At 38.4% G+C, this 27,797-nt stretch overlaps 1 long non-coding RNA gene across 2 annotated transcripts; it reads right to left on the reverse strand.

Moving 5' to 3' along the window:
* Positions 1-8,191: 8,191 nt before the first annotated feature.
* LOC105482215 (uncharacterized) lies at positions 8,192-27,330 on the reverse strand. 2 transcript variants are annotated; one of them, XR_011606509.1, is made up of 4 exons: positions 27,281-27,330; positions 25,847-26,000; positions 9,821-10,099; positions 8,192-8,372 (listed from the first exon to the last, which is right to left on the reverse strand). It is a non-coding gene; the product is annotated as an uncharacterized lncRNA (long non-coding RNA). The 2 variants fall into 2 exon arrangements; XR_987456.2 differs by having other exon boundaries at positions 27,261-27,330.
* Positions 27,331-27,797: the final 467 nt, after the last annotated feature.

Here is a 27,797-nt window from a genome sequence, read left to right on the forward strand (position 1 = left end):
ACAGTGGGATTGTGGTTGCTTGATATAGAATGGTGGGAATTTAAATTTTTCTAAACTCATTGTAAAATACATATGTACTAAGAATTTTCAAAATTGTTTTGTTCAGTGTGTAGTACATTCAGTAGTGTTTTTGATTTTTCTTTAGAAAAAGGAAGAGCTTAAGGAATTTTATGCTTTGTTACATGAAAGGTTGAAATATTGAATGGTTGAAAGTGAACTGCTGTTTGCCTGATCGGTAAACCAACACACTACAATTGATATCAAAAGGCTTCTATAATATTTTATCCCTGGACTTGTCAAGTGAATTCTTTGCATGTTCAAAATGGAAACTATTGATTATAACTACATTCTTTACTCCTTGTTTTAATTTGAACCCCACCATATGGATTTTTTTCCTTAAGAAAATCTCCTTTTGGGAGATCGTGGTGTCACAGTGTTTAGTTCTTTTGTTTTTTTAACACTTTTCTTCTCTCATATACAAAAGTACAATAGCCTTCATTTAATCTCTGCAGTTCATCTCATTTCAAATGTTTATGAAAGAAGCACTTCATTGAAAATAGTGCTGTAGATATTCTGCCATAGGAATACTTCTTCTGTCTACATGCTTTCTCATTCAAGAATTCATCATCACGCATCACAGGTTGCGTCTTTGATGGTGGGTGTTCCATTTTTATCTACTATTCTTTATTTCATGGAGTAGTATCAACGCTGTGAATGCAAGGCTGTGATATGGAACCAGAAGGCTGTTAGAACTTTTGAAACCTTGTGTGGGACTGATGGTGGTACCGAGGCATGAAAGGTTAGTATGAGTGAGAAAAGGAGAGAGTGTGTGCGGAAACTTGGTGGTGCATAATGGATATGTTTTTATTTTATTTTTATTTTTTATAGAGTTTCGCTCTTGTGGTCTAGGCTGGAGTGAAATGGTGCAATCTCGGCTCACCACAACCTCCACCTCCCAGGTTCAAGCAATTCTCCTGTCTCAGCCTCCGGAATAACTGGGAGGCATGCTCCACCATGCCTGGCTAACTTTGTATTTTTAGTAGAGATGGGGTTACTCTCTGTTGTTTAGGGTGGTCTGGAACTCCCAACCTCAGGTGATTTGCCCGCCTCAGCCTCTCAGAGTGTTGGGATTACAGGATTACAGGTGTGAGCCACTGTGCCTGGCCAATGGATATTTTTTAACTTGGCCAGATGTGCCTCTCAGTCCTGTGGCTTTGATGAGACAATGTGCAGAAGGCAATGATAGCAAATAATGTATGAATTTTTTTTTTTTTTAGACGGAGTCTTGCTCTGTCACCCAGGCTGGAGGGCAGTGGCATGATCTCGGCTCCCTGCAAGCCCCGTCTCCCAGGTTCACGCCATTCTCCTGCCTCAGCCTCCCGAGTAGCTGAGATTACAGGTGCCCGCCACCACACCCAACTAATTTTTCTATTTTTAGTAGAGACGGGGTTTCACCATGTTGGCCAGGATGGTCTCGATCTCCTGACCTTGTGATCTGCCCGCATCAGCCTCCCAAAGTGCTGGGATTACAGGCGTAATCCCACACCACGCCCGGCCATGTATGAATTTTTTTTGCATTCAAAGGACATCCACATCTGTTGGAAGACTTTGAGTTTTTGTTCTTAGATAACCCACATAAGTTTAATGTGTTAAGTGAAATGATACTTGTATTCCCCCTACCCCTTTGTCAACTGCTGTGAATGTTGTATGGTATGTGTTCTCTTCTGTTACTGATCTGTAAGTGTGGTAATGTGAATTGAAGCTGATGGTTTGAGAACACGGACTGAGCTTGCAGTGTGCTTTGCAAGAGTGCTTGGAAGCAGAGTTCGCCAGTGAGCTTAGGTGTCTCAAAAAAGAGTGGAAGTTCTAATGTCTGTTAGCTACCCATAAGAATGCTGTTTGCTGCAGTTCTGTGTCCTGTGCTTGGATGCTTTTTATAAGAGTTGTCAATGTTGGAAATTCTTTTTTTTTCTTTTTTTTTTGAGACGGAGTCTTGCTCTGTCGCCCGGGCTGGAGTGCAGTGGCTGGATCTCAGCTCACTGCAAGCTCTGCCTCCCGGGTTCACGCCATTCTCCTGCCTCAGCCTCCTGAGTAGCTGGGACTACAGGCGCCCGCCACCTCGCCCGGCTAGTTTTTTGTATTTTTTAGTAGAGACGGGGTTTCACCGTGTTAGCCAGGATGGTCTCGATCTCCTGACCTCGTGATCCGCCCGTCTCGGCCTCCCAAAGTGCTGGGATTACAGGCTTGAGCCACCGCGCCCAGCCGGAAATCCTTAAATAAAACTGATTTAATTTTTAAAAAAGCCCCTTGGTAAGACTGGCCTGGTACATTGTCTATGCTGTTCTTTCACAAGATTCTTGACCTATGGTTAGTGAAGAATGTTACTTTCTGACAGGCCTAGGAAACTAAGATATTTTGAAACTTCAAGAAGAGAGAAATTCACCCAATTTGGACATGTATTACAAGCACAGTCTGATGGTGAATCCTTGACTTGGCTTCCTAGCCTTGAGACGTTTTAAAAACTCTAATCTGGATGGGGCATGTGGTTCACACCTGTAATCCCAGCACTTTGTCAGGCTGAGGCAGGAGGGTTGCTTAAGGCCAGGAGTTCGAGACCACCCTGGCCAACACAGCAAGACCCTGTCTCTACTGAAAAATAAAGAAGCTGGTTGCAGTGACTCATGCCTATAATCCCAGCATTTTGGGAGGCTGAGGCAGGCAGATCGCTCGAGGCCAGGAGTTCAAGAGGAGCCTGGCTAACTGGTGAAACCTATCTCTACTAAAAATACAAAAGTTAGCTGGGTGTCATGGTGCATGCCTGTAATCTCAGCTACTTGGGAGGCTGAGGCAGGAGAATTGCTTGAACCCAGGAGGCAGAGGTTGCAGTGAACCGAGATCACGCCACTGTACTCCAGCCTGGGTGACAAAGTGAGATTCTGTCTCAAAAAATAAAAATAAAAATAAATAAATAAGGCCGGGCACTGTGGCTCATGCCTGTAATCCCAGCACTTTGGGAAGCTGAGGCAGGCGGATCACTTGAGGTCAGGAGTTCCAGACCAGCCTGGCCAACATGGTGAAACCCTGTCTCTATTAAAAATAACAACAACAAAAAAAATTAGCTGGGTGTGGTGGCGGTCACCTGTGGTGGCGGGCACCTGTAATCCAAGCTACTTGGGAGGCTGAGGCAGGAAAATTGCTTAAACCCAGGAGGCAGAAGTTGCAGTGAGCTAAGATCGTGCCACTGCCCTCCAGCCTGGGCAACAGAGCAAGACTGCGTCTCAAACAAAACAAAACAAAACAAAGCACATTTCCAGCAAAGCCAATTTAAAAGGAGCCTATGGCTGGGCACAGTGCCTCATGCCTGTAGTCCCAGCTACTCGGTAGGCTGAGGCAGGAGAATCGCTTGTGGACCTGGGAGGCAGAAGTTGCAGTGAGCTGAGATCACCACTGCACTCCAACCTGTGCAACAGAGTGAGACTCTGGCTCAAAAAAATAAAATAAAACAAAACAAAACAAAACAAAACGAAATAAATCAACAAAGAAGCCTATATGGCTAATCACTATTCTTGTTGCACATTATGCAAATAATCAGGCCAAGTATAATAACACTAATTTTTTTTCGCTAATAAATTGGTCTTTCCGTGATTTCTCATTGGTAGAGAAGGGGGACTATAGTGAGAAAAATTACGCTTCAGAAGGAAACTATAGTGCAACTGTTAGTTATTCGATTCTAGCTCTGTTCATCATATTTGAGCTTTTATTATCTTCCCACAATTTGGACTAAATTCTGAATTATTTCCTGGCTACAAGAAGTCTCTGCCAGGCACGGTGGCTAATGCTTTAGTCCTAGCACTTTTGGAGGTCAACGTGGGAGGGTCAATTGACCCCAGGAGTTCATGATCAGCCTGGGCAACATGGTGAAACCCCATCTCTACAAAAATTCAAAAATTAGCCATGATGGTGTGTCTCTGTAGTCCCAGCTACTCAGGAGGCTGAGGTGAGAGGATCATCTGAGCCCTGTCTCATCTGAGTCAAAGCTGCAATGAGCCCCAGTCTGGTCGACAGAGTGAGACCTTATCTCAAAAAAGAAAAAAAAAAAAACAAAAAAAAACTGGTTGTCATTTTCTTCATGGTGTTTTCAGTTGACTCCTTAATGGAATGTGTTTTGTTGTTGTTGTTGTTTTTCTCATTCTGGCATACAGATTCTTTTTTGTTTGTTTGTTTGTTTTGTTTTTTTGCTTATAAATCTTATGTGTTACTAGAAAACTAAAGTCATGAATTCCAAGGACTAGAGTGATTCAATAGGCCATAGCAGCTCTATAAACCAGTGATTAACTGAGGTCTCATTTTTGTCATTCTGTGATGCCATACCAAATCAACTTTTGGGTACTCTTTAAAAATTCTTCACTGACAGCATACTGGCTTGTGCCTGTAATTCCTGTTATCTGGGAGGCCGAAGTGGAGACTTACTTAAGTCCAGGAGAGGGAGACCAGCCTGGGCAATATAGAGAGACCCCATGCATGTATACTAAAACAAAATTCCTCATTGAAATGTCTCTTTCTTTCCCTCTTGATGTGGGACAGGACTATCCAAGAATGGGCCCTGCGGGTGACAAAGAACACCCTAACACTCAGATTTGGATAATCAATGGTTTCAAGAAGATAGTTATTAAATTTTTAATATTTAATACTTTTTAAATTTCTTTTTTGAGACAGAGTATCACTCTGTTGCCCAGGCTGGAGTGCAGTGGCGTGATCTCGGCCTCAGGGCAACCTCCATCTCCTGGGCTCAAGTGATCCTCACACCTCAGACTCCCGAGGAGCTGGGACTACAGGCACATGCCCTCAAACCCAGCTAATTTTTGTATTTTTCGTAGAGACAGGGTTTCCCCATGTTGCCTGAGCTTGTCTCAAACTCCTGAGCTCATGCGATTCTCCCACCTTGACCACTCAAAGTGCTGGGATTACAGGCATGAGCCACCACATCTAGCCAATGGAAAGATTTTTTTTTTAATCAAAAGGGGAAATTTGAAAAAATAAAATAAAAGAAGAGACACTTTATCTGAGGAATATGAGTCCCTTTTAAATTGTCAGGCCCAGAGAAGTACTGGAATAAAACAGCAGTCATGTTACTTCACCTTGAGCCAATAATTACCTCTTGAGTCCCGGCGCAATGACTTAGGTCTGTAATTCCAGCACTTTGAGAGGCCAAGGAGGGCAGATCGCTTGAGCTCAGGAGTTCGAGGCCAGCCTGGGCAATATGGTGAAACCCTGTCTCTGCAAAATATACAAAAAATTTGCCAGGCATGGTAGCATGCGCCTGTAGTCCCAGCTGCTATGGCGGCTGAGGTGGGAGGATGGCTTGAGCCTGAAAGGCAGAGGTTACTGTGACCTAAGATTGCATTACTGAAATCCAGCTTGGGCAACAGGGTGAGAAGCTGTTTCAAAAAGAAAAAAAACCAAAAATCCAAAAAAAACCCCTGTTGAAGTCACTTGTTACGTGGGCTCTAGACTAATAATGCCGAGTAGGCATAAAATGCCATACACCCTATAGTTCAACAGTGTATCACCAATCACTAACTATTGTAAGTTCTGTAAACCAATGAGAATTCCTGACAAAAACCTGTGTAATCACTCCCTCTGCTGATTCATCCCTTTTTCTTTAAAAATGGGATCCTCTCCTTTGTTCCCCAGAGCACTTCTCAAGGTAACGTGGAAGTGCGTCCTGGTCTGCAGTCCTCAAACTTGGCCCAAATAAACTCTCTATATTAATTTTGCCTCAGCTTCTTCCTTTTAGGTTGGCAAAGTGTATACTTTATTGTCTGTATTCTTTCTTACAACATATATGAATCTACAATTATCTCAAATGACATTAATTTTAAATAAATAAGTGGTCACATCTCTCTTAAAAAGTAGGGTAGATATGAAAAAATAGTATGATATTAAACGAGAATGTGTAAAAAGTTATATTTTATTTTACATGCGTGCGCACACACACACACATTTTTGAGACAGGATCTGCCTCTGTCACCCAGGGTAGACTGCAATGATGTGATCATAGTTCACTGTAGCCTCTACCTTCCAGGGCTGAGGTGATCCTCCCACCTCAGTCTCCCGAGTAGCTGGGATTATAGGCTTGTGCCACCATGCCCAGTTAATATTTGTATGTTTTGGTAAAGACGGGTTTCACCATATTGCCCAGGCTGGTGTTGTACTCCTGGACTCAGGTGATCTACCCAACTTGGCTTTCCAAAGTGCTGAGATTACCATTGTGAACCACCATGCAGAGGCTATTTCACTATATTTTTGAAGAATGTTTAACGTTATTTAAAAAAATTTAATGTTATATGAAAAGAAATCTAATCAGAATGATTTCAATCTTTTAATTTACTCTATACATAAAAAGACTGAGAAAAATAAAATGTTAATTCAGTATTAATTTATATAGTTATTTTCTCCTCCTTGTAACTCTTCCAGAGTTGAGATTATCTATTCTTATAATTTTAAAAAGTTAACAAGAATTTAATGTATAAAGTAGATAAGGCTGAAATGATACAATGTCTGGGATTTGTGTCAAATGCAAGGAGGAGAGAAGGAATTAGAAGGTTAAAGAGAAAACAAGTTTGGCTGAGTTGCTAATTTTTGAGGCTGGGTGGTACATCCCCAGGGTTTCATTTTACCGTTCTCTTTACTTATCTATTTGAATTTTTTCATAACAAAAAATTTTAAAAGAAGAATTAGCATATACAAACAAATGTACAGTCGATTTTTTCTTATCTGCAGTAGTTCTATAAAGTCATCTCAAACATTGAATTAGAGATTATGGAGTCATTGCTCCTGGGTGTAATATAGCGTTAGGTTCCCTCAAGCCCCTGGTCACAACATTCTCATCAGGGGATAACCAGGTAACCTTGTTTTATTCCTGTTTCTGTGTAAAGACACCTTATGTAATATAAACTGTTGATTCATTAACAACGAACTCAAGGCCAAAGCATTATAACTGCTGCCTGAAGGAGGTTTGTTTAACATACTTAATTTTCTTCATAAGACACATTACAACTTCTTCACTTAGAAACTCTGGACAGCACTTCAGAACTACACTTCGGAGCCATTTCAGACAACAAAATCACTAAGAAAAAGTACAAAAATGTAAAAAATGTGGCGCTAAGAAGATCACAAAAAGGAAACTTGTTTACTGTGTAAGAACCGAAAGAAAAAGGCAGAGCATCATCTGGTTTGAGTTCAGCTAGGAAATGGGCCTCCTCCAGCAATGCAATTTGTTTTTTCTGTTCTGTGCATGTATATGTCTGTGACCATGAAAGCACTGGAGTGTTGATTTGGGGATTACAAATTTTTTTTTAGAGATGGGGGGTTGGGGTGTTCGCCACGTTGGCCAGGCTGGTCTCGAACTCCTGGCATCAAGTGATCCACCCGCCTTAGCTTCCCAAGGTGCTGGGATTACAGGTGTGAGGCACCATGCCTGGCCTACAAATAAATTTTAATGAGTGGACATATTTGCAAATACAGAATTTGCAAATAATGAAGATTGACTGTATTTAAAGTAACAAGCATAGTGATTGACACATTGTGATACCTAAGTGTTCCTTCTTGTTGATATAGACTATGATACTGAATTATTAAATATTATTGTAGTTCTCTAAGTTAAATATGTTAGAAAGCAATGTATAGATTAAACAGATATGTCATTTGTAGCTGATTAAAAGTGGTGGTTGGGTCGTAGAAAGTTGGACATAACCTCGTAGCCTATGAGAAAATCAGCTTTAATATGAATGTTTTAAAATTAAAGTTTTTTGGCCGGACATGGTGGTACATGCCTGTAATCCCAGCTACTTGGGAGGCTGAGGCTGGAGAATCGCTTGAAGCCAGGAGGTGGCGGGTGCAGTGAGCCGAGATCATGCGACTGCACTCCAGCCTGGGTGACAGAGACCCTGTCTCATATAAAATAAATAAATAAATAAAGTAACAAAATAAGCAGAAATAATAACAAAATACTATATTGGACAAACCATGAGTCCAGAATTCTGTAAGAGGCAGTGATGCGCTTTACCACATTCTCACACTTACAATTAGCAAATAATCTTAAATTCATCTTTAGAAACCCATCATGAATATTTCATTCAGGAATTACAATTATACTTATTAAGCAGGAGACTGATTTTGCAATATTTATTGGTCTCTATCCAAACCCCCTCTTCTCTTTTTTCCACATTTTCCTTTTGCTTCTTGATCCTTTTTCCATATTTAAGCAGCAGCTGTACTCTTTGATTTATACTCAGGGAAAGGATGTGGCTACAGAAAAAAATAAGGTTGGGGGAGTCTCTTCCTGGCTTTTGAATTTTAAAAGCAGAGACCTACAGATAAAAAGAAGAAACTGATGAATAGACAGAAGAGTTAGAAGATATCGAAAGAATACAACCCTTCATCTTCCATATCCCTATACACCCTTTGCAAACAAGAATCCCCAAGGTTGAGAGGAGTTTGCAGAGTCTGAGAGGAGGGGCGTGGGAGGGCCCGAGAGAAAGAAGTTGCCCTTGCTGAGCTCCAGAGAGCACTACCCCATGTGGGGGCGAGAGGTCCATACCACTTCCTTACTCCAGCAATGCAGACTTCAGCAATGTGCTCAGACTCACTGGAAGCAGCTGTGAGTTGTGTCCGCGCAGGTGCGGTCTTAGCCTCAGGAGAGTTCCCCTGAGCCAGGTTTCAGGACTGGGGTAACCGAATGGGTCCCATGGATCCAATAATGGAGAGTAGAGGAGAGACACCCTGGCTCAGTGGAGTCTAGAATAGGAACAAGGATGTCTCCAGAGAAATCTTCTTGGACTAATTCAAAATGGCCAAATGAGGAATGGATATCTCAGTAACTGAAGGGACAGATGACAGTGAGGATAAAAGAGCTTCGTTTTAGTAGGACTTTGGCTCCATACAATCACAAGAGGAAAAAGAGGGAAAGACATGGAATTGACCAACACGAAATTTCTACTAGCCTTGTAAAACGATGCCGTGAAATACAAATAAAGTGGAATTGTAGAAATCAAGTTATATTTCTTGCACGTCTGAGTTTGTAGATGGAGATTCTGGCCTAATATGCCTGTTTTATATGTTCAACATATAAAGCTTAATTTAATTTATTCAACATTTACTACGTGCCCCTCATGTGCCATGCAGTGTCCCTGCCCAAGTTATGATTATAGTCCAGTGGGAGGCAGGTAGTAAAAAATAATTACAAATCAAATAAATGTTAGCAAAAGGAAGTACATGGGAGCATGTGGCAAAAGTATTTAAACCTTATAATGGTATGGTAAGTGCCTTCTTGAGAAAATTAGTAAGTTTAAGCTGAAACATGAAAAATAATACCCAAGGCAAAATGCAGGGGCAGAAGAGTAGTAGAGGGAAGGGAGGGAAGAACATGTCTCAGAATTGAGAGGATAGAATCAGTACGGGGAGAGCATAGAGGGCAAAGGGAAGAATATTAGTGGCTAGGGCTCAAAAAACTTTTTAGATTTTTATTATATTATTTCTTTGCTGGGTAAGTTGGCTACAAAATAAGGTAAATCCCGTATTTCGGTATAAAACAGGGAGAAAAAGTGTAGTAATTATTTAAAATAGCATTCTATCATAATGTTCCAAATTAACTTGCAATGAGAGTTTCTGAAAGATTCTCCCTGGGGCCTGAAAACTTAAGGGAATGAGTAAGTCCTCCCTTCTCAGGCCCAGTCCCAAGGCGCAAGACCGCTTGGCACCAGCAGGGTGCCTCAGCAAGATAGCAGAAGCAGGAAAAGAGCTGGCCAAAGACACATACCTCCTGAAGAGAGGCCTTCCGGGGTATGGCGTAGCAGTTACATCAGACTGAGACACTTCCTGTTTACAGGAGACTGTAAAACCCCTGCCCGGTCTTCATTGGATACTGATGTCATTTTAGGCCTCAGCCCTCCTGCACCCAGGCGCTCTTTAAAACAGCGTGTTGGCCAGGCGCGGTGGCTCACGCCTGTAATCCCAGCACTTTGGAAGCCGAGGCGGGCAGATCAAAAGGTCAAGAGATGGAGACCATCGTGGCCAACATGGTGAAAACTCGTCTCTACTAAAAATACAAAAAAAAAAAAAAAAAAAATTAGCTGGGCGTGGTGGCACGCACCTGTAGTCCCAGCTGCTCAGGAGGCTAAGGCAGGAAAATCGCTTGAACCCAGGAGGAGGCGGTTGCAATGAGCCGATATCATGCCACTGCACTCCAGCCTGGTGACAGAGCAAGACTCCGTCTCAAAACACCAACCAACCAACCAAACAAAAAAGCGGTTCTCCACACTGCCTTGTGGTGTTTGCTGGCGTGCTCTCGGGTTCGAACTGACGCAAGAGCCTTGCTGTTTCAGAGTAAAAAGATTTTCACTCCTACACCCTGTGCCTATCTCTAGACATTATCTGTAGCTTTGCATGGTTTCCAGACGGGGATTCGGTGAACTTTAGAAAGATTGGGTACTCTTGTAATTATGTCACTATCTTTACAACAATGGATGGTGTTTACAAGTAGAAATTAGTTTAGAACTTTAAACCACTTCCATTGGAACTCATTACATTTCAAATATTTCTTTCAATCAGAGTGTGACAATTTGTTCTACTTCTGAGTTAATGGTATCCAACTACATATATTTTAGACAGAGTCTCGCTCTGTCGCCCAGGCTGTGGTGGATTGGTGCGATCTTGGCTCACTGCAATCTCTGCCTCCTGGGTTCAAGCGATTCTACTGCCTCAGCCTCCCGAGTAGCTGGGACTACAGGCGCCTGCCAACAATATATTTATTATGTTATATCTGTGTAGGTTGGCAATTCAGAACTTAAAATGCTTTCTTGCACTAAACTAATGTAAATGGTGACCTACACAAGGATATACATTCTGTAATGTTGCTGAAATGATTTATTCTGCTTGAATTTATTTATTCTTGACATTTGATTGTCATTGTTCATGTGAGACCTGTCCTCGAGATCCGTCCTCTTCTTTCTGTTATTTCTGTTCTTTTTTCTCTGCATTCCACAAAGTATTAATTTATTAAGCCCGCTCTATTTTACTTCTAAGTATCACTCCAATATGTCACTTTCTCACCATTCCCACTCCTGTTTCTTGAGTTCCACTTTTCATTATTTCTCACTTTGACTTGTACCTCCAGACTGCTTTTCAGCCAGCAGCATTTCTCCACCCTGTTGCCGAGGTTTCAGGTCTTGTTGACATACTTTCTTACTTAAAACCCTCCATGGTTCCTCTTTACTTAAAGTAAGAGTAGTTACTTTTTAGAGTAGTTGTCTTCAAATTTCATTGAACCCATATCCATAACCAGTAAAACAATTTTGAGGATTCAATGTAGCCTAATTCAGTTTTTGTAATTTACGTATTGGTATTATTGTACTAATATTAGGTGTAATATAGATTATATCATAAGAAGACATTTAGTTCCTAAAAATAAGAACATATATATTCCTACTTTTTTTTCTTCAAATTAAAGTTTTCTTTTCACTTTTTCTTTTTAAGACAGGATCTCACTTTGTCACTCAGGCTGGAGTGCCATGGCATGGTCTTGGTTGGCTCACTGTAACCTCGGCCTCCCAGGCTCAAGGGATCCTCCCACCTTGTCCTCCCGAGGAACTGGGACTACAAGCATGCACTACCACACCCGACTAATTTTTATTTATTGATTGATTGATTGTAGAGCCAGGGTTTCACCATGTTGCCTAGGCTGGTCTCGAACTCCTGAGCTGACGTGATCTGCCCACCTTAGCTTCCCAAAGTGCTGGAATCACAGGCATGATGTACCGTGCTGGGCCTATATTCCTATTAGGTTGGTGCAAAAGGAATGGCAGCTTTTGTCATTTCTTTTAATAACACTTTCTAGCCGCTATAAAGTACTTAAAATTCTCAGTGTACTGTTATTCTCTGTCTCTTTGCACAGATTGTTCTCTCTACCTGGAAATTCTTTTACACTCCCATTCTCCCCGGCCACCTCTTTGCCTAATGCATACTCATCCTTCAGGGCTCATTTCTATTACTGTCCTCAAGAATATCTTTCTTGATCCTTTATCCAAGATTGGATACCTTTCTCTGTATATCAGGAGCATTCTGGGAATCCTTTATGTTGCCTGTGTCTCTTAAAGCTCCTTGAAGATAAGGATGAGGTATTTCATCTTTGGGAGCTAAATGATAAGAACTTATGAACACAAAGAAGGAAACAACAGACATTGGGGCCTCCTTGAGGGTGGAGATTGGGAGGAGGGAGAGGTGCAGAAAAGGTGACTATTGGGTGCTGGGCTTAATATCTGGGTGATGAAATAATCTGTACAACACACCCCTGTGACGTGTGTTTACCTATGTAACAAACCTTCACATGTACTCCCAAACCTAAAATAAAATAAACATTTTAAGGTATTTTATCTTTAATATCATCATTGGCTAGTATAGTACTCATAGTGAAACATTACTATTTTACTGAAAATAATTTGGAGGAAAGCAAACTGGTCAACAACATGTCATTTGGGTCATGGGGATGGTTTTGTAATGTTTTATGCATCTTTAAGCATTTTTTGCTTATTTTTTATCGCCCCTCCCCCTCCCCCCACCGTGGCGGATTGTACTTTAAAAAAAAAAAACACACAAACTAGATTTAATGTACAAAGGGATTGTACTTTTTAATACTAACTTATTTTCATCTACTTTTAACTGCTCTTCAGTGTCATTTCAAAAATTTGGGGTACCCTACTTGTCCAATAAATGGTAAATTGCAAAAAAGTATGTGTGACATTAGGTTGTAGAAAAAGGACACATATTGTTTGTATAATAGAATATTGAAGGATATAATCTAAGGTATTGGTAATCATATTTTATTACAAAAATAGATTTGCATTATTAAAACTTTTTGCTCCTTACAGAAAATCAGAAACTACAAACAAGCAAATGAATAAAAGAACAGTCAAATTTTGGTGATTTAGAGACAATTGCTACATGGGAAAAAGAAGATAGGTATATGAATTGAGGATTAGTGACTAGATTAAGAAAAGTTTACTCTTGATAAGATTTTTGGAGGAGGATATAGAATATTAAATGAATTTGATGCTAATCTAGGAGGGGTAGCTTGAAATAAACAAGGAACTCTTTTGAGGGATAGTAAAAATGCCTATGGCACAACTTTGCTGAGGGTACCTGTTGTGATGGTGCCCAGTTGTAGCTAAACTGATCTTTCTACCTCAGATTAAAGCACAATTTGTTTATTTTATTCACCTACCCTGAATCAAGATGAATTAAGCATACATTCCTGAATCTAAATTTCTAGACTTATTTTCTTCTACTTTTCCAGCCAAATAATGTTCCTCATGCTTCTACTAAATTCTTCCCTTTCTTAATCTAGTCACCAATCCCCAATTCACATATATATCTTCTCTTGACTTTGTGTCTATGCACATAGAACCATTGCCACCAATCATTGTGTACTGAAGCATATTCACCTTTTGAAGCTCACCTAAAATACTTCCTTCCCCATGAAGTCTTCACTTCTCACCCCATGCCTACTACTCAACTACAAGGAATCTCTTTCTTTTGATCCTCCATAGTACTTTGTATTTTACTGATGGCCTTTAAATTCTGGTAGCATAGAAAGGGGGGCAGAGAGGTGAATTCACAATGTGTGAATTTACAATGTGAAGTTCTTTGTAAACTGAAAAGCGTTGTAGAAATATATGATGTTACCACTGCCTCATCCTCAGAATTACATTCTAAGCTCCTTTAGGGCAGACATGATACTTTATTCAACTTTTTGTCCAGATTACCTAATGTAATGTCCAACACATAGTTATTTAAAAAATATTTGCTAAATAGCATATAGTAGTTCTCTTCTGCCTTCCTTGGTACTGAGGAGTGGTCATGGATCTTAAAGAAATGCTTCTTGTTTGTACTAAGCTATTATTCACAAATTCTAAAGAAGTCTTTTCACTGACTATGAATGATGATAAGATATTCATCTTCCCTATTGAGTTTGTGAGGTGTTGGTATATAAGGTTTATTTCCAGGCTACTTCCAGGCATCATGCCCAAATGTCGACTCTTTGATGAACAGATAATGAGAAGTTGTCTTGGTCCTTTAGATCTGGGGCAGTTTATGGACATGTGCTTGGTATAGGTGAAGGATTTTTAGTGTAATGCTTTCTGTAATGCCCTTAGAATACAGACAGCATTTTAAGGGCATTATAGAAAATGTTACACCATCTGCATGACCCAAATGACATGTTCACCAGCTTGCTCTTCTCCAAAAGGGCTTTCTATAATGTCCTTAGAATAGAAGGAGAGCAGACATGCTTCTCTGAGTGACACATTTCAGGACACCTGCATTCACTTTGGAATATCTGCTGCACATTGTCTCTTGCCTCCAATCTTGTTTTATGGTGCCACCAGGATTTTCCCCCTGCCTCTAGGAGTCTGAAAAGGTAACAAATTCCTTCCACAACAGCATTTTAGATGATCTTGTTATTTATGCCCATTATGAACAGGTGGGACTCAACATAAAATTAAGAAGCCTGGCTCTCTCATTCTACTAGCTACTTCTGGACCATACTGAACTACTTGCCAAATGACATAAATTTTCGTTTTTAAAATGTGAGTTATCAGAGTGGGAGGGTTGAGACAAATCACTACTAGATACAGAATTATGTTGTTAGACAGATTTATTCATCAGAAAATTTCCTTTATAAATGTGCATTCATTCATGCACACATATTTACAGAAACATGTTTGTTTCTGCACAGACCATTCCTTTCAGTTCAGTACCCATTATTTGTAGCCTTAATTTGTGCCAGACACCATGCTAGCTCCTGAGCACGGAGAGACGCATGAATTGCAGCCCTGTCTTATGGAACTTAGATAAACCCTCCAATATGCTTTAGAGTTCACAGGGAATTGGGGAAGATCAATAATTTAAATTCACTATGACATGTAGGGCAGCAGACACAAAGTATAACATTAGTGCATAGGAAAGTAATTTTATCACAGTCTAAAAGAACCAAGGAAAGCTTCACAAAAGTGGTAAAAGTTTTGAAGGATAAGTAGGGGTTCACCAAGCCCAAAGGTGTAAAATGGTGTGGCAGTTTTGCGGTACTATAGTAAGTAATGTATTTGAGGAGATCTGTGAGATGATCCATTAGAGTACCAGGTAATATATTAGAGCTTCTATTTAAACAGAAACATTAATTAAATATATGCTTAGAAGCTATTTCCCTGTCAGATTAGCAAAAATCCATAAATTCTACATACTCTTTTTTTTTTTTCTTTTTGTTTTGAGACAGCATCTTACTCTGTCACCCAGGCTGGAGTGCAATGGTATGATCATAGCTCACTATAACATTGAAATCCTGGGCTCAAGCAATCCTCCCACTTTAGCTTTTCAAGTAGATGAGGCTACAAGCATGTGCCATCATGGTCACCTAATTTTTGTATTTTTTTTACAGACAGAGTCTCACTATGTTGCTCAGGATTCTACACACACACACTCTTTTGAGCACCCTCTACACTGCTAGTAGGAATGCAAATTAATATAGCCCCCAAGGAAGGCAATTTTGAAATATCTATCAAAATGACAAACACACATGTCCTCTGACCCAGTAATCCCTCTTCAAATAATTTATCATATATACATCTACACATATATATTTGCACACTTGCAAAATTATATGTGTTATATAGGTTATTCATTCTAGCATCATTTGTAATACTATTGAGATTCATCCAGATTATTGCATGTACCAGCACTCATTCCTTTTTCTTGCTGATAGTATTTCATTATAAAGAGATTTATTCATTGTTTTTCCACGTTTATCCACAATCTATTTAACAATAAATGGATATGTGTTTTTTCCCAAATTTTGGCTATTATGAATAAACATTCACCTTTACCTCCTTATGGTATTTTGATTTCTCTTGATTGTCTTCTTATGGACTTCTGAGGGTTCTTTGCATATCCCATATACATGTCCTTCATCAGGACATTTCAGGGAGAAATTTTCTCCCAGTCTGGGACCTTTTTTTTCCCTTTTTCACAGTAGTTCTTCTAAAGACTGGAAGTGTTCAATTTTTATTAAGTCCAATTTATCAATTTTATTTATTATGGTTCATGCTTATTGCATCCTATCTAATAAATGTTTGCCTTAAGCAAGGTCACAAAGATTTTCTTGTATGTTTTCTTATAGAAGTTTATAGTTTTAGTTCTAACATTTAGAGCTGTTATTTATTTGAATTTAATTATTTGTATGTAGTGTGTACATGTTAATTTCCAATAAAAACTTTAAAAGTTTCTAACTTTGTTGACCTTTTGTTGGTTTTGTCAGATTAGTATTACTCCACCTAGTGGATACCTAAAAACACACATTTTATCTGTCAGTTCATATGACATTTTAATTACAAATACAAAAGTTGTTTTTTTCCATAAAATAAACAAAAGTATTTTGACACCAAATGTTTTTAAAATTATGATATAATTTTATTTTTGGAACAAATATATCACCTATACAAATTCTCATATCTCCACATGCTTAGGAAATTTAGAAAGAGATTTTTAAAAACATATTCTAAAGTCTTTCAATTTAAAATGAAGCACTTCTGTGAGATTCCAATGCTTTTAAAGATTTGAAAATACAGCACCTTCCAGTTAGTTGACATTAGAAAACAGCTACTTGACATTATGAAAAGTGGAAATGTATTAAGTTTTCATTGATTAAGTATATGAAATTGAATAGCAAGTATTGGATCTACATATTTTTGTGAGGTATCTTTTAAAACTATAGCTGATTATCAAAATAAGCTGAACTTATAATTCAGCTTTTGATTGTTGTATTGAAAAGTGATCACTCAAAATTTTAAAAAATGATTATGCATATTCACTCAGTACTCAGCAAAAATATTAATAGTAAGAGCAAAAAGTATCTTTATAACATTAGTAAAACTAAATGATTTTAAATTATTTCTTCTTTATATCATACTGTAAAATGCTTGTCTATATTTTATAATACACATAATTTATAAGCATTTAGTACATAACAATTAGCAATATCCTTAGTCCTAGAACTTTGGGAGGCCTAGTCAGGAGGATTGCTTGAGGTCAGGAGTTTGAGACCAGCCCGGGCATCATAGCCAGACCCCATCTGTACAAAAAATTTTAAATTAAAATATTAGCCAGGCATGGTGGTGCACATCTGTTGTATCAGCTACTCCAGAGGGTGAAATGGGAAGATTACTTGAGCCCAGGAGTTTGAGGCTACAGACAGCTATGATCATACCACTGTGCTCCAGCCTGGGCAGCAGAGTGAGACTCTGTCTCTTAAAAACAAAAAGGAAAAAGAAAATTCCAAGCTTAGCGATCGGAAGAATGGTGATATCATAGACAGATATATGAACATATTTAAAAAGATATTAGTTCGTGATGGGAGAATGTTGAACTCAGTGGTGAAGGTTAAATTTGAAGTCGTTTTGGTAAGTTATTATTTTTCTCTACATTTTGCTAAAAAAAAAAACAGATTGAGGAAAAATGGATTGAGATCCTTAATGGATAAAGGTCATGTACAAATCAATAGAAAAAATAAACACATTTTCAATGAAAAATGGGCAAAAACAATAGGCAGGAATTCATCAAAGAAAATACCCAAATGACCAATAAACATGTGAAAAATGTTCAACCTCATAAATAATTTATGAGATGTGAAATTAAAAAAATAATAACTTGTAAAGACGATCAGAATACGCTTTAGCAGAATTACGTTGCTTCTTTAGAGAAATGATTCTTTTACATAATTAGACTTGAATGCACTTAGAATATACTTAGAATTGCTGAGTGATGGAAATGAGAATCTGAGAGGGAGTGCAGCAGGGTGATGCCACAGGACAGATGGGCCAGGAATGCTCTGAGAGGGGCTGACAGTTGGAGGAATTAATAGTGACTACACCAAGTGGAGAAGGCAATCTTTCCCAGCATATCTGGAGAAGTTAAGAAAGCACCAAACAGAAAAGTATTTTGCAAATACTTTTCTGCCAAAAGTTGCAGAATCTTAGGCACATCAATACAGAACATAAAGTTTGTCACGTGCACTCCAGTATCCAAGAAATGGAGAAGTGTTATTTGAATATCTAAGAGGATGCCCTAGGAATTCAAAAGAGAAAAATAGATCCCATTAAAGCATAATCATCAGGGGAAATAGAATTCCTCCAACTCTATTTGGAGTCTACAGAAAAAATTAAGGAACAACACAATTATGAAGAAACTTCCTTTTACCAGCTTCAGGACTTGTGGTGTATTTTATGGCAAGTCTTCATCTTCATCAAGATTAATGCAGTTAGCTAGTTTCTTTCTCAACATACTGCTGATTCTTTGAATGTCTAGTGACTACCTCCTATTCTAACTGAATGAAGCTTAGAAACCTCGGAGTGCGTCCTCATTTGCAGGCTGAAATTTTTAGGCCAAGTTGTCGTGCTATGTAGAATGGACTTTCAGGGCCTCAAGCCCTTGTTTATCTACATTTGGAAAGAAATTTTAAAAAATTATAAGTAGATTCTGGATCTGACCTTCAGCATACATACTTCTTTGGATCATCTATCTTCTTGGAGAAGTAGTAACCTTCATTCAGATGCAATTTTTGGTTAGTCTTCTCAGTTTTCACAGAGGATGTCAGACCTCTGACTTGTCTGATAACACACATGAGTCTATTTAAGTGACAGCAGAGAAAATCTGCAGTTTCAGTAACAGTCAAGCATTACATGTCAATTGCTGAGATGTTATCAATATCTTAGCTGAGTGAGAGAAGTCATGTTCTGGAAAGACTGACAGAGAATTTATACTTTGTGCTGGCTGCTGTGGTGTCCTGCCCGGACCTGGCCCTTCAGGACTGACACACTCATTTCCCCAGCTGCTCACACTGTTGGCTACTGATGTCTCACAGTTCCTCTTCAGAAATCATCCTTAGCAGAAGGAGGCTGACTTATCCAAGGTTACGCCCCCTCCCTGGAGACAGCTTCTATCCAGTTATTGGTTGGGGTGAGGGCACAGGCGATTTTCTTTCCTTCATCTCTGAAGGGCGATCCAGATCCAGGGCTCTCTCTGGGATTGACTGACGCCCCTCCAGCTGCTGCATCACAGTTTAACTTCTGCCCAGTTTACTTCCCTGGCTCCCCTAGAGGTGTTCCTCCTGAGTGCATGCCCCAATAAACTCCCTGCGTGCAGATCGCTGTCTCAGACGCTATTTCCATAGAGCCTGAACTAAGATGTAGTCTGAATATTCTTTTAGGTATTGTAAGCTCAACACCTGGATCTAGCTGGATCATAAGAGAGATGGCTTTCTTGGTAGCTTACTAGTGGTCACCATAAAATTGCTTACTTTTAATTTGTTTTAAGGAGTTACCTCTGCTTTTGTGGGGTGATTCCTTAAAGAACAGCCTGTCTGGCACAGGCTGGGAAATTGTGGGAATAACGGCAAGTTACAGTGGCTTACGCCTGTAATTCTAGCACTCTGGGGGGCCGAAGTGGGAGAAGTGCTTGAGGACAGGAGTTCGAGACCAACCTGGGCAACATACTGAGTCATCCCCCACCTGCCCATCACTACGTAAAAAACCAAAAAATTAGCCAGCTGATAATGGTGCATGCCTGTGGTCCCAGGTACTCAGGAGGCTGAGGTGCAAGGATCTTTTGACCCCAGAAGTTTGAGGGTATAGTGAGCTATGATTGTACCATTGCACTCCAGCCTCAGTGACAGAATGATACTCTAAGAAAAAAAAAAGTTATAGTCGCTATTCTAAACTTGCCATTATTACCACAATTTCATTTCTTTTTTAAAAATTAAAAAAATTGATCACTGTTTCTACAATTTCATTTCTGCATTGGCTGCATGCAAAGATGTATAAATACAGATAATGATCATAACAGTTTAGAAATAAGACAATAATGGAAACTATGAATATTCACCACATAGACATTAAAGTTTAAAAACACGTGTAACAATATATTCATATTGTTGAATTGTTTAATCTCATTTTTTAAATGCCCTAAATATGTTCATGAGTGAAGACGTATGAAGTATGTCATGACAGATCATGACATTAGATGTATAGTAATTAAATACATTGAAGTAAAAGCTGAAACCACATTATTCTTACAATTTCATAAAATGGTATGCATTTGACTCATTTTATTTATTTTTTAGAGACAAGGTCTCACTCTGTCACCCATGCTGGAGTGCAGTGGCACAACCATAGCTCACTGTAGCCTGGAACTTATGGGCTGAAGCAATCCTCCCGCCTCAGCCTGCTGAGTAGCTGGGATTACAGACCCACGCCACTGCATCCAGCTCTCATTTTTATTTAATTTCAGACAGTTATTATGTTAATAAAATGTGTGTGCTATAAAAATTTAACATTTTATTAAATCGATTTAATTTTTAAGCAAATTCTATGAATGTTCTTCAAAATAAAGGAGTTTTAAGGCTTAGTTGTGATAGGTTAATTTTAATAACCATGGAATTACTTCCCAGCATAACTAAATTATTTATTTATTTAGAAACAGAGTCTTGCTTTGTAGCCTAGGCTGGAGTGCAGTGGCGCGATCTCGGCTCACTGCAACCTCCATCTCCGGGTTCAAACAATTCTCCTGTCTGAGATTCCTGAGTAGTTGGGGTTATAGGCCCCCACCACCATGCCCGGCTAATTTTTTTTTTTTTTTTTTAGTGGTTTCATCATGTTGGCCAGGCTGATCTCCTGGCCTCAAGTAATCTGCCCCTCAGCCTCCCAAAGTACTGGGATTATAGGCGTGAGCCACTGCACCTGGCCAGCTAAATGATTTTTATATCTATTTAATTTGCATCAACCAACTTATAGCTATAGTTACTGTTTATTGTCTCTGTACACTAGTTTTTTATTTGCACAATGTGCCATTTATTCCTATTAACCTTATGAAATTGACTTTCATCAAGTTTTATTGAGAACAAACTGACCTTCAACAGATTTAGCCTGAGGTTGCTTATCTAGTTCATAGAATTTTTGAGACTCAACTTCCAGCCTATCTTTTTCAAAGTTTTTTCTTTTGCTTATTTGCCAAGACATATGTTCAAATTACATGTATTTTTACTGAATCCGTCCATGAAACACTGTAATAAATATTTAATAGCTTGATATAACCAACGAAGTGTTAAATGAAAACAGTGTTACAACATAAACTTCATTTTGAAATGTAAATATATACCCATGGACATAGAAAAAAATGTCTGAAATCACATACATACTTGAATGGGGGAATTATGAATGAATGAGTTTTAACCTAGTAGACTTTTTTATTTTGTAAAATACATAAGATGGGTAAGTTTCAACTCATAACTAGAAAAAAATAGTTTTACAAATATAAAGTTGCTTCCATTTTTTTTTTTTTTTTTTGAGATGGGATTTTATAATGTTGCCCAAGCTGGACTCTGACTCTTGGGTTCAAGTGAACCCCCCTTCTTAGTCTCATAAATAGTTGAGACTACACGGCTTCTCATTTTTAAATGGAGCATATTCGTTTCCTTGATCACTTTAGGAAGTGCAATTTACTTTGAGCTGACTTTAAAATGAACTCAGTTCACTTTATTTTTCCTTGTTTGAAAGAGAAAAAATCCAATTTATTTCTTCAAAATTTCCACTAGGTGGTGCTAAAGTAAAATTAATTAATTGCCTTTTTTAAAAAATCCACTCGTTCTCAAACTTTAGATCTTAGTTTGGTGTTCAAGGTGTGTTTGATTTCCCCCACTCAATCTCTTCATTGTGTTACTGCTGATAAACAAAAGCAGATCAACTTGTTGCAAGTCTAGAGCTGATTTAATGAAACACCTGGAAGGTGACATCTATCAAGTATTATGGAAAATAAATTGACTTATGTTACATGACAAACAAGCAATGATCTATTAAAAACATTTAAAAGACATAATTTCGACCCATATAACTGTGAGGTCCTTTGAAATAACAGGTGGTACCTGGACCATACTTTGTAAGCCATTAATTTACAATATTGTACTTTTAGAAATTTGGGTAAGTAATTTTCCAATTACCAGTAGTTCTCAACTTTCAGATATACAGTTAAAGTAATAAAAAATTATGGCACACTTCTGATCACATGCACTTATGTGGCATTACCTATGGTATTTAGAGCAGTCTGCAAAAACTGTGACTTAAATCTTCTCCCTTGGCGCTGTGGCCCAGAGGTCCTTTATCAATGAGGCTCAGTAAGTTTCCCCCTTTACTGTATGTCTGTTCCCCAGTGATCTCTCTGGCTCATGACTACAGATATCACAAAATTACCTCATTGTAATACATGGTATTCAGCTTTCTTCCTGGTTGTATCATCAATAAATGCAGGTTAATTTTAATGAAATTAGTTGTAATTTTATGCCATTACACTGATTTAGCAACTAAAAAATGTGCAAGTTTATTACTTGTGAATAAATTTATAGACTGTCTATAAAAAGGTTTTTGTGGAAGACTGAATAATGGTTCCCAAACATATGAGGGAACTTCAAAAAGTTTATGGAAAAATGGAATTAAAAGATAAAAATAAAATGATAAACTTTATTTCTCAACATAACCTCCATCAAGGTCAAGATACTTTTTTTGTAAGCAATGATATCAGCTGTTTAGTCCATTCCTAAAGAATTGAGAATCCTGGGAATTTAACCATGTTAATGTAGTCTTTTTAATCTTACTAACAGAAATGAGTTCCTTTTAAAGATTTTTTTAAGATTAGGAAACAAAAAGAAGTTGAAAGTGAAATCAGCACTGTAAGGTAAATACCTAATGATTTCCCACCAAAACTCTCACAAAGTTTCCCTTGTTTGATGAGAGGAATGAGCAGGAGCATTGTTGTGGTGGTGAAGAACACTCGGATAAAATTTTCTTCAGGGTTTTTCTGCTAAAGCTTTGGCTAAATTTCTCAAAAACGCTCTAATAATAAGCTGATGTTATTGCTCTTCGGCCCTCCAGAAAATCAACAGGTAAAATGCTTTGAGCATCCTGATACACTGTTACCATGACTTTTACTCTTGACTAGACCCTTCACCTCTTGGTAACCATTGCTTTGATTGTGCTTTTTCTTCAGGGTCATACTGGTAAAGTCATGTTTCACCTTCTGTTACAATTCTTTGAAGAAATCCTTCAGGATCTTGATTCCACTTGGTTAAAATTTCCATCGAAGCTTGTTCTTGTCTGTAGCTAATCTGCATGCAATGGTTTTGGCTTCCATTGACTGGAAAGTTTGTTCAAATTTGTTTCTTCAGTCAGAATTGTGTGAATGAAATCTGTCAGGATATCTATAGTGTTGGCTATTGTTTGTGCTGTTAACTGTCAGTTCTCTTTAATTAGGGCATGAACAAGGTACATTTTTTTCCTGACAAATTGATGTAGATGGTCTGCCATTCAGGGCTTCATCTTCAACATTGTCTTGTCCTTTCTTAAAACAAGTATCCAATTGTAACCTCTAATTCCTTTGAGGCACTGTCCCTGTAAGCTTTTTGTAAAGCATTAATGATTTCATCTTCTTTCACCTAAGCTTCACCACAAATTTGACGTTTGTTCTTGTGTTAATTTTAGCAGAATTCATGTTGCTGTGATAGGGGCTTTTCTCAAACTGATGTCTTATACTTTTTCGTGCCTTAAACTAGATTCTGTTTAGACATGTTGTAATAAGTTAGTATGAGCTTATTTTGGTGCAAAAAAAAAACTTAAAGTCCGTGCATAGTTTTTTCATAATATGTATTTTCTGTGAGTTTTTTGAAGACCTCTCCTATTTATGTCTTATTCTCTGGAACTTGTAAATGTTACCTTATATGGCAAAACACACTTTACAGCTATGATCAAATTAGGGATCTTGAGATAGAGAGACTATCCTGATTATTTAGGTGTGCCTGATGTAATTACAGAACTCATTGTAAGAGAGATACATGAGGAATCAAAAGTTAGAGAAGAAGGTGATGTGATGATGGAAGTAGATGAGTGGTGATGACATACTTTGAAGATGGAAGAAGAAGCCACAAGCTAAAGAATACAGGCTAGGCTGGGTGCGGTGGCTCGTGCCTGTAATCCCAGCACTTTGGGAGGCTGAGGTGGGTGGATCACTTGAGGTCAGGAGTTCGAGATCAGCCTGGCTTACGTGGTGAAACCCTGTCTCTACTAAAAATACAAAAATTAGCCGGGCGTGGTGGTGGGTGCCTGTAATCCCAGTTACTCAGGAGACTGAGGCATGAGAATCATTTGAACCCGAGAGGAGAAGGTTGCAGTGAGCCAAGATTGTGCCACTGCACTCCAGCCTGAGCGATAGAGCAAGACTCAGTCTCAAAAAAAGAATATAGGCTAGAAGCAGAAAAATGCAAGAAAATGAATTCTCCTTTAAGATCCTCCAGAACAAACCCACCTTGTAAACACCTCAACTATAACCATGTAAAACTGATTTTGAACTTCCAGTCTCCAAAATCATAAGATAATACATTTGTGTTGTCTTTTAGAAATAGGGTCTCACTGTGTTTCCCAGCCTGGAGTGCAGTGGCTATTTACAGGCCTGATCATAACACATTACATCCTTGAACACTTGGGCCCAAACAATCCTCCTACCTCATCTTCCTGAGTAGTTGGGACTAGGCACATGCCACTGCACCTGGCTAAATTTGTGTTATTTTAAGTTACTAAATTTATGGTAGTTTGTTACAATAGCAATGGGAAATTAATATAGTTGCATATTAGTTCCTTATACCCATAAATATAACACTGCTGCATATATTTCAGATTCATAACTTGCCTATTTTGTTGAAATATAAAAATTGTGATTCATTGGAAATATACGGTCTACTTTTGGTAGTTTTATTAACTAATTTGATTTTGCTGGAAGAAGGTTTATCAACATGTATCAAGATATTTAAATACATTTATACTCTGACTATAGAGTGATTCTAGATATCTAAGGAAAAATCTGAATTTTAAAACATACTACAAAGCTATAGTAATTAATACAGTGTTGTATTGGCATAAGGATAGACATATATAGATCAATGGACTAGAATTGAGAGCCTAGAAATAAACACTTCTCATTGACAGTTGGTTGATTTTCAACAAGGGTACCAAGACTGTTCAATGGGGAAAAATAATATTTTCAACAAATGATGTTGTGGCAACTGAATATTCACATGCAAAAGAAAGAAGTTAGATCCCTCCCTCACACTTAATACACAAAATTAAGTCAAAGGTTACAGCTAAACATAAAAGACCTAAACCTAAATGTAAAGGCTAAACTTATAAAACATATAGAAGAAAATGTAAGAGTAAATTTTGATGATTTTGGTACAGGCAAAACCTTCTTAGATGTGACACCTATAGCACAAGTGACAAAACAAAAAGTACATTGAATTTCATCAAAATTAAAAACTTTGCATTTCAAATGCAAAAAAGTCAAAAGACAACCCAGAGAATGGGAGAAAATATTTACAAGTCATGTGTCTGATAAGGAGTTTACATCTAGAACATATAAAGAACTCTTACACATCAGTAATAAAAAGATAATTCGATTTAAAAATGAGCAAAGGATATAAACAAATATTTCTTCAAAGAAGAGATACAAATGGCAAATAGGTACATGAAAATATATTCATCATCATTAGACGTCAGGGAAATGAAAATCAAAATTATAATTAGATACCATTTCACATCTGTTAGTATGGCTATAATAAAAAAGTCAGATAATAACAAGTGTTGATGAGGATGTTGAGAAGTGAGAATCCTCATACATTGTTGGTGACAATATGAAACATTTCACCTACCTTGGAAAACATCCTGGCAGTTCCTGAAAAGGTTACACATAAAGTTATCATAAGATGTAAGCATGAGGTTACATCAATAGCAGTTAAATGGGAATCTTTTTTGCTCTTTCTTATCTTTCATCCTTCAACCCTCTTCTCCTTGTCCTTTTAAACCCTGAAAGGGCCATAAATAAGATGATGTCAAATGAGTGGAATTTTCAGTTAATTCTCCTTTTTCTAACTGCAGAAAGGCCAAGCTGGGAGTCAAGTGCAATTTTATCTTATTTTTTAATGTTATTATTTGTGCTCTATAATTCAGAGAAACTTTTCTTGTAACAAACTATAGAAATGATCCCTGAAAGTCTTTCAGGTGACAATTTAATTCATAGTTGTGATTCTTAACGTGATTATTACGTAGGACTAAACATTGTAATTTCTAAATCGAGACTGTTTTGCTGAAAATAAGGGATCATGGGAATGATTTTTAAAAAATTTTCCAGTGGTTGGGAAAGAATTTCTTCCAATAGACAGATTGTAAAGCCATACTAGGATACAAAAATAAAGTTTCCTTCTGATTAACTTCCATGGGTCCTGGTTATTCAATGTATTGGTTACATATTAACAGTGTTTTAATTATAAATTTATTTTTATAAAATGATATTTTTATAAAACAATGGGCATTGCCATATTATAGAAACAAACATAGTAGAAAAATATAAATTATTATATATGTGTGAGATATGATTCACATATGTAATAATTCATCCATTTATAGTGTACGTCTCAATGGTTTTTAGAATTTTAGTATGTTCATAGAATTATGCAGCCATCCCACAATCCATTTTTTGACAGATATTTAATACTGTACTGACTCTTTCCTTCTCCATGGTATAGATCAGGGTTTCTCTTTTTTTTTTTTTTTTTTTTTGAGACGGAGTCTGGCTCTGTCGTCCAGGCTGGAGTGCAGTGGCCGGATCTCAGCTCACTGCAAGCTCCGCCTCCCGGGTTTACACCATTCTCCTGCCTCAGCCTCCCGAGTAGCTGGGACTACAGGCGCCCGCCACCTCGCCTGGCTAGTTTTTATATTTTTTAGTAGAGACGGGGTTTCACTGTGTTAGCCAGGATGGTCTCGATCTCCTGACCTCGTGATTCGCCCGTCTCGGCCTCCCAAAGTGCTGGGATTACAGGCTTGAGCCACCGCGCCCGGCCTGATCAGGGTTTCTCAATCTCAGCACTCTTGCCATTTGGGCTAGATAATTGTTGTCTTGTATAGGATGTTAATCACCATATCTAGCCTCTACCCATGAGTGTAATGCTTGTATCAGTTGTGACAATTGTCTGGAGCTGCAGGCCCCGGCCATAGCGAATAATAACTGACGATTAAAAACGCCTGAGCTCTATTCATTTCCACCTTCTACCTCCTCCCTAGATTTACCTTTTTCCTTGTATTAATACCTCATAAAAGATGGCGCTCTTCCTGCTTCTTCTTCACCCATTTTTCCCGCTCTCGCGAAAATTACTACCTGACAGCGCAGGTGCAACATGACGTTGGACCAGAGAAACCAATACCTATCTGGCCACACCTCCACTATGAGATCATTTTTGCCTTGGCCCAACCCCTTCCCCTCCAAGTGTATATAAGGCACTGCATTACCGCCATTAAACGAGACTTGATCAGAGCACTGTCTTGTCTCCATTTCTCGTATCTCTTGTTCCCCAAATTCCCACCCCCTCCTCCAGGGCCTGCTTCGACTATCCCGCGGGCCGGGATAGACAATCAAAAATATCTTTGGACACTATCAAATGTCCCCAAGGGTGCAAAATAATCCCCGGTTGAGAAAGCACAGTTATAGATGATGTACTTTCCAACAGCTGAACTCTACCCCCTCAACTTCTGTTTTCTATTCATGGTCTGTAGAAGACATACTTCTGTCCACAGCATGGTCTGCTTCATACAGACTGTTTTTGGAAC

The sequence above is a fragment of the Macaca nemestrina genome, chromosome 8 (assembly GCF_043159975.1).
Source record: "Macaca nemestrina isolate mMacNem1 chromosome 8, mMacNem.hap1, whole genome shotgun sequence".
NCBI lineage: Eukaryota > Metazoa > Chordata > Mammalia > Primates > Cercopithecidae > Macaca > Macaca nemestrina.